We start from the raw sequence: 6,320 nt of genomic DNA on the forward strand, positions 1-6,320 counted from the left end.
CCCCCCCCCCAAAAAAAAACTCAGTTAATTCAGCGCTGATATTAATAGCACAGAGATTTTAAAAATCACCACCGAGGCGCAGAGCGCGTGTAATCCCCAGCCGAGACTCACAAAGAGAGAATATATTTAGTTTGTGTGTTGAGAGAGAAGCGGGGACTTGTTGAATATTCAGCGCAGTCTGGGATCTGCTGTGTAGACGTTCTCTGGCAGACAGAACAAAACCTGCAGCTTTAGGGCAGTTCATCAACTCCAGGCGGCGGCCTGTGCGTACGCTAACCTACGCAGAGAGGTGATGACCCTTACAGGACACCCACATGAATTTGCAAAAAATCACATGTACATTTAGACATGTGTAATTTAACATGGTAAATATGAGGAACACGTGCTGGCACATGGAAAACCTGGTTTTAGAACATTTTCGTGGTGTAATATATCAATAAAGTGAGTTTCTGCAAAGAATAATAAAATAATTAAGTGTCAATCAATTAAATATTAACACATGCTTAATATTGTAAAGTAAACCTTATGTTTTGGAAGACAAAGTAAAAAATACTGTCAAAAGAAGTAAAGAAGTCCAATTGTATTGAGGTCTATAGGAAAATGACCCTACTGCTCACTTGATTTGTTACCTCAGTAAAGGTTTTCATTATGTGTTTATGGTCTGAGTCGCTCGTTTGAAGTTTTCTTCAATACAACATGATGTTCATTTTTGAAATTATGGTCCTATTCAAGAGAAAATAGATGTTAAAGCAGAGTGTTTTTAGCGCTGGCTACAGCGTGATGACACACAGGGGAACCTGTCTGTTAATCCAGATATAAATCAGAGCAATGTGTCCGACATTTGACTTGTCATTGTGTTTTCAGTTCATCAAAGTTAGCTCCAGCATGTTGTTTGCCTAAAAATGTCTTGCTCGGCGTCCAGTTGTTCTGAAAGACACTCAGAGGAGTCGGCGGTTCAGTTTCTTCCGGTAAGTACTATTTCTTTGCTAGCCAAAATTAGCATCCCTGTTAATATCACAGTTCAGGTGAAGATGCACCTTGCTAACCAAGCTAGCCAGCTAGTGCTAGCGTTAGCTGATAACCTAGCGATTGCTTTGCTAACGGTACCTGGCCCCGCTGGGCAGGTAACCTGTGTCAACCTGGGTTAGCCCCTGGAGGTGTTCAGTCAAAGCCCAATAAAAAGGATGTTTGGTTTGTGTTTCTCCACATGTGACCCAGTTTAATTGATCTGCGTTAGTGTAATGCGCAGCGTTAATGTTGGTTAATACATTGTCCATCAAGACGTCCTGATAATTCAAGTTAAGATAACGTGACGTATATAAAATTTGTAGACAAATATTTGTCATATAGAAGATTATTCATTAATACTCAAACCAGTCCTCAACTGAAGCAGACATTCATGCACCTGTCCTGACAGCTGATCGATATTTGTGATTAACTGTGATCCACCGCATCTTAACTCAAGTGTTTGTGTTTTATTGTCATTTGAAAGGTTTCCACACTGTGAAAACTGAGTGATCTGTGGCAACAGAAGGAGGAGCTCATGTACAGAGCAGGGTGACGTCACAGACACGGTGCAGTAAACAGAACACCATGTGTTAGTGTTTGTGGACCAAAGATCTAGTTTATTGAACAAGGTTCCCTGAGCTGATGGAATCTGGTGCCACAGCAAATGATTTGGTGATTGTGAAGTTTGTACTGTTTTCTTTTATGATAAATGATGCACAAACACACAGACTAGTAAAGTCCAGGCAGGAAGAGAACAGCAAGAAGCGCCTGAGTTCAGCTTCAACCCTGGTTCTTTCCTGCAGTGTTGCATGTTCTCCTTGTGTTTCCTGCAGGACTCTGATCACTAGAACTAAGACATGTACATTTCATTCACTGAGGACTCTAAACTGTTCATAGGTCTGAATGTGTGTGTGTGTGTGTGTGTGTGTGTGTGTGTGTGTGTGTGATTGTTGTGTGATAAACCATTTTCCTGCTTTCCTCCCAGTGCATGCTGGGATACATTCCAGTATTTCAAACTTTTTTGTTTGAAGTTTGAATGTTTGATGTGATGAAAGAAAGTTTGACACGTTTCATCCAGAATCACAAAGTTTGAATGTAGCAGTCACATAAATGTAAAACTAATAAGATTTACCTTTAAATTACAGAGGAAATCTTTAAAATGTTATTATGGACATTAACCTTTATAATAATAAGCTACACTTTTAATTACAGATAATTACTGTCATTTTTCAAAAATTTTATATAATTTAAAAAAGCTGAAAAATACTGTATAAATAATACAGTAATTTTTCTTTACAAAAATGGGACATAAATGTAGTACACAATATTTAAAAACTGAAAATTTGACAGTAATTTTCAGTTATTTTCCCAAAAATTTGGATTTTTCTTTAAAATGTAACCACATGTGGCATCATGTGACACATGTGATCAAATGTAGGAAACACAAGTGGAAAATTCATGTGGTTTTTTTTTCTGTAAGGGAGGAATGAACAAAATTCATAAATAACAAGGAGAAAACACCAGGCCTCCATTCAAAGTGAGCTCATCAAAATGCAGAGCATCTGGATAATGAATTCAAATACATATTCAATTCTTCCTACATTCACCCTCGTAGATTTTTGGAATTAATTAGGCATCAATTGCAGCTGATAATGGAGGAATTCTGGTCTCTAAAGTTTCATATTTGGGGAAATGTGCAGCGGCTCGGAGGTCGCACACATGCAGCTTTTCTCTTCACGGGTCAAGTACATTTTGCTCTTTATCTGTTGCTCCCTGCCTGCAGTGTAGTCTCACTGACAAGCAAAAGCCAGCAGGAAGCAACCTGAGGCGAGGTCACAGCGTCTGTGGAGCTGGTAAGTGATAGTGAATTCTGCCTCGCTGCGGCTCTTCTATAGGGAAACATCCCCGAACAGCAGGCAGCTCGGCTTCACCTCTCACGCAGCCGCCGCTCGCTGGATCAGGATGTCAGACAAAGTTGCCGTGCTGCCTCAGCACTTCCAGGACGGGGGAGGAAATGGCAATTTCAGGCAATTCTCTCAGGTGCTAATACCTTATATTTCACTGAAATGAAAAACTGCAACCCCCCCCTTATGAATGAAAGAAATTATTCCTCCTCTTCCCTCCGACTGCTGAAAGATTGCAGATTATTGTTTGCAACCCTTGTACCTTCTTAATAAAAACTCCATGCGGCCATTCAGTATTCATGGGCTGAGTGATGAGAGATTAGCCTTTTAGCCGCTGTAGCACATCGCATCTGCTCGCAGGGGGGGAGAGGCGAGGACGAGACGATGGAGGGAAGAAGCAATCGCAGGAAGGAGAGCACACCTTTTCCCCCAGAGAGAGAGAGAGAGAGAGTGACAAGAAGACGTTGCTAAAACATGCAACGCCTTCAGTGTTTTCTTCCGGCTGCCTCTCCACCGAGCTCATTACCCTTCCAAATGTGGCTGCTGTTTCCCTCTTCCCCTTCGGGCTCCTTGGCTGACAGTCCATCTTGTTTTTTGGCTGACTTGCAGTCATTGCCTCTGACCTTGTGTCAAGCAAACGGCTGACAGCCTCTCTGAACTGTCATCTGCTTCGGAGGGCAGACCACTTGATACTGGTTCTTTTTTTCAACAAGAGGGAAGAGACCAGGGGAAAACAGCCCGACCTGGAGGCCCGAGGTCGCCGCCTGCAGCAGGGCCGCACTCCGGCAGGGGGACCCTGAACGCAGCATCAGACCCGGAGCTCTTTTCATTTGGCCTTAAACATCTAGTTTACCCAGCGGGAAGTGGGGGGCTGTTGCAATTCTTCCTCCTACTGTGACTGAAAATGTCTTTTCAGAATCAGGTTTATTTCCAAGTGGGTTTTCACATGGGAAGATTTTGCTTTGGTTTTCTGTTGCATTACAATAGGAAGAAGAAATATAAAGAAAGGTAAAGTAAAGCAAGCGCTGCAGTTCAGATAGCTTAAATATAAATAGGGAAAAATTACAATAACGTGATAAAAATGTGAAAAATATTACAAAGAAGACAATATGAACGGGGGAATGTGCAATAGTTACACTATGACACAGGAATATGCAAGAAATGTGCAAGTAATAAGAGAAGAGTGAGGTGGGAGGGCGTCAGTGACCGGGCGTCTCTGGACTGATGGACTGCAGTCAGAAATGTGATGTGTGGTGGGTAATTTAATTTTTATAACTGAAAACACTGAAATTTAAACATGTACAATTACATGACAACTGCATCTGCTGATGAAGTTCATGCGATGATCAAAAGCTCCAGAACAGACAGTAGAGTGACCATGTGGTTATTTTCTTAACTGCTGTTTCCAAGGTCAAGAATAAACTTCACGTCTCTTTCATCTTTTTCCCTCACGTTTCTAGTATTTGTGTTTCCTGTTTTATTTTGACACTCGCCTCTCGTCTCGTTCCAGGTCACTTCCTGCCCTCCTGTGTGATTACCTGACCCCGCCCTAATATGTTGCACCTGTGCGTCATTGTCTTCCTGCCTCAGAGTATTAAGTCTCAGTGTTCCCCTCCCTCTCCCCCAGTCCGTCTTGTTCCAGTCAGTTTCCCTACATGTGAGTTTTTCCTTGTGACTTAAAGAAAGTTTTTTAAACCAACGGAGCGTCTCGAGTTTTGAATTTGGGTCCTTTCTCTGTCCCCGTTACTTTATTAGGTCACTGGTTACATGGGTTGTTGTTTTATTAATTGTCTGAACAGTTCAACACTCGAGTGTCCAGCTGCTGTAGAGGACAAATATTCACCTTTAAGAAGCTTAAAAATGACTTTAACTTCAGAATTGTTGTTGTTTTCGTAAGTTGATTAATTGTCTCAGCTCAACTGTTATCATGAGTTCATGACTTAATTATCTGTCAAACAACCTCATGGTGTTATTCTCATTATATATGCACATGGAAAACTGTTTGTTTGCTGTTTCTTACATTTTTACAGACGGCAGTAAATGGAAGGTAAAGATGAACATCAACACAATTTTCCTGTGTAAGTGAGAGGTGTGATACAACATGATGAATGTGTCGGCTACATGTGAATACAAACGGCCAATCACATTTCATTTAGTGTTTTATTTGCAGCTTTTAACGAAGGTATTTTAACATTACATGATCTCTTCTATGATTGTCACCATTGCTGGTGTCTGAGCTACGCAGGTGGGTGAAGTTCGGAGGGATCTGTTCTGCATTTAAATAAAAATAACATTTGAAAAACTTTAACACTTGTATATCTTGTAAACAGGAACTCTGTGAACAGCTGACATCATAAAAACTGTTGACATCAAGGATGTTGCTACTTAGGGTTTTCAAAAGTATTTTTCCAGGCAAATAAAATTCTTTTCATCAAGTCTTCACCAGAAACCTCTCTAAAAACTCTCATTATTTTAAGTGTTCGGTCATGTTTTCTCTAAATGTCATTTCCAGCTCCTTTGACACTGAAGAAATTATTCTCTAATGGAGAAATGCTTTAATTCCTTAATGAATTTTTTATTTTGTTGGCAGAAAAATTGAGTCTGACATTTGAATCTATAAAACTAATAAAATACCAAAACTCGAGTGCTTTTCATTGTAGAGTGTAAACTTCCCACATGTTGGGAAACGCTGAAATACTGGGGTCATTTGGGTGAACTGACCCTTTAATGGTCAAAATGGCCGACAGCCAACATGGCCGCCGCCTGAGGCCTGTGCAGTCAGACCTGTGGAGTATCCGGTTTGAATCCAGACAATCTGAAGCCGCCCCTCCTCCTCTCTCAAAGAATCTGAACCAAGTTTGTTCAAACAACCACAGAGCCAAAGATTTCAGTGGAAGATCAACAGCTTCATCATATTTAAAAGAAAACAACGGAAACAATCCGACTCCACCAGGACTTCAGGCCGACTTCAGGCCTGCTGCAGCCCTCACCACGGACACAGGTACAGACATGTCTTATTTTTTACTTCTCAGATGTCGGGCTGCTGTTTGTTGCTGGTATAAGTGTTGTTGAGTTTCAGTCCTTATTTTGTGACTGCAAACGGGACTGTGATGTTGTTTTATTGGTGTGTTCATCTTGTTTGGGTTCATGGTGGTTTTGACTCCTGCACGTCGCATTGGAGCAAAAATCAAAGTCGTGTTTCAGTTTTCACGATGTTTGCTCTTCTTTCCTTCTCGTTAACGTCTCTGGTTCCCACTGGTCGACACAAACTTCCTTACTGTCAAGTGTTCAGAGCGTTTTCCTCTGGTGCAGAGGTGCAGGTCAGCTGACACTCAGTAACAGCTGTGTGTGTGTGTGTGTGTGTGTGTGTGTGTGTGTGTGTGTGTGTGTGTGTGACTTCTTTTGCTG

Source organism: Seriola lalandi, unplaced genomic scaffold (assembly GCF_002814215.2).
Source record: "Seriola lalandi dorsalis isolate HSWRI2012SDOR001 ecotype SW California unplaced genomic scaffold, Sedor1 jcf7180002054875, whole genome shotgun sequence".
Taxonomy (NCBI): domain Eukaryota; kingdom Metazoa; phylum Chordata; class Actinopteri; order Carangiformes; family Carangidae; genus Seriola; species Seriola lalandi.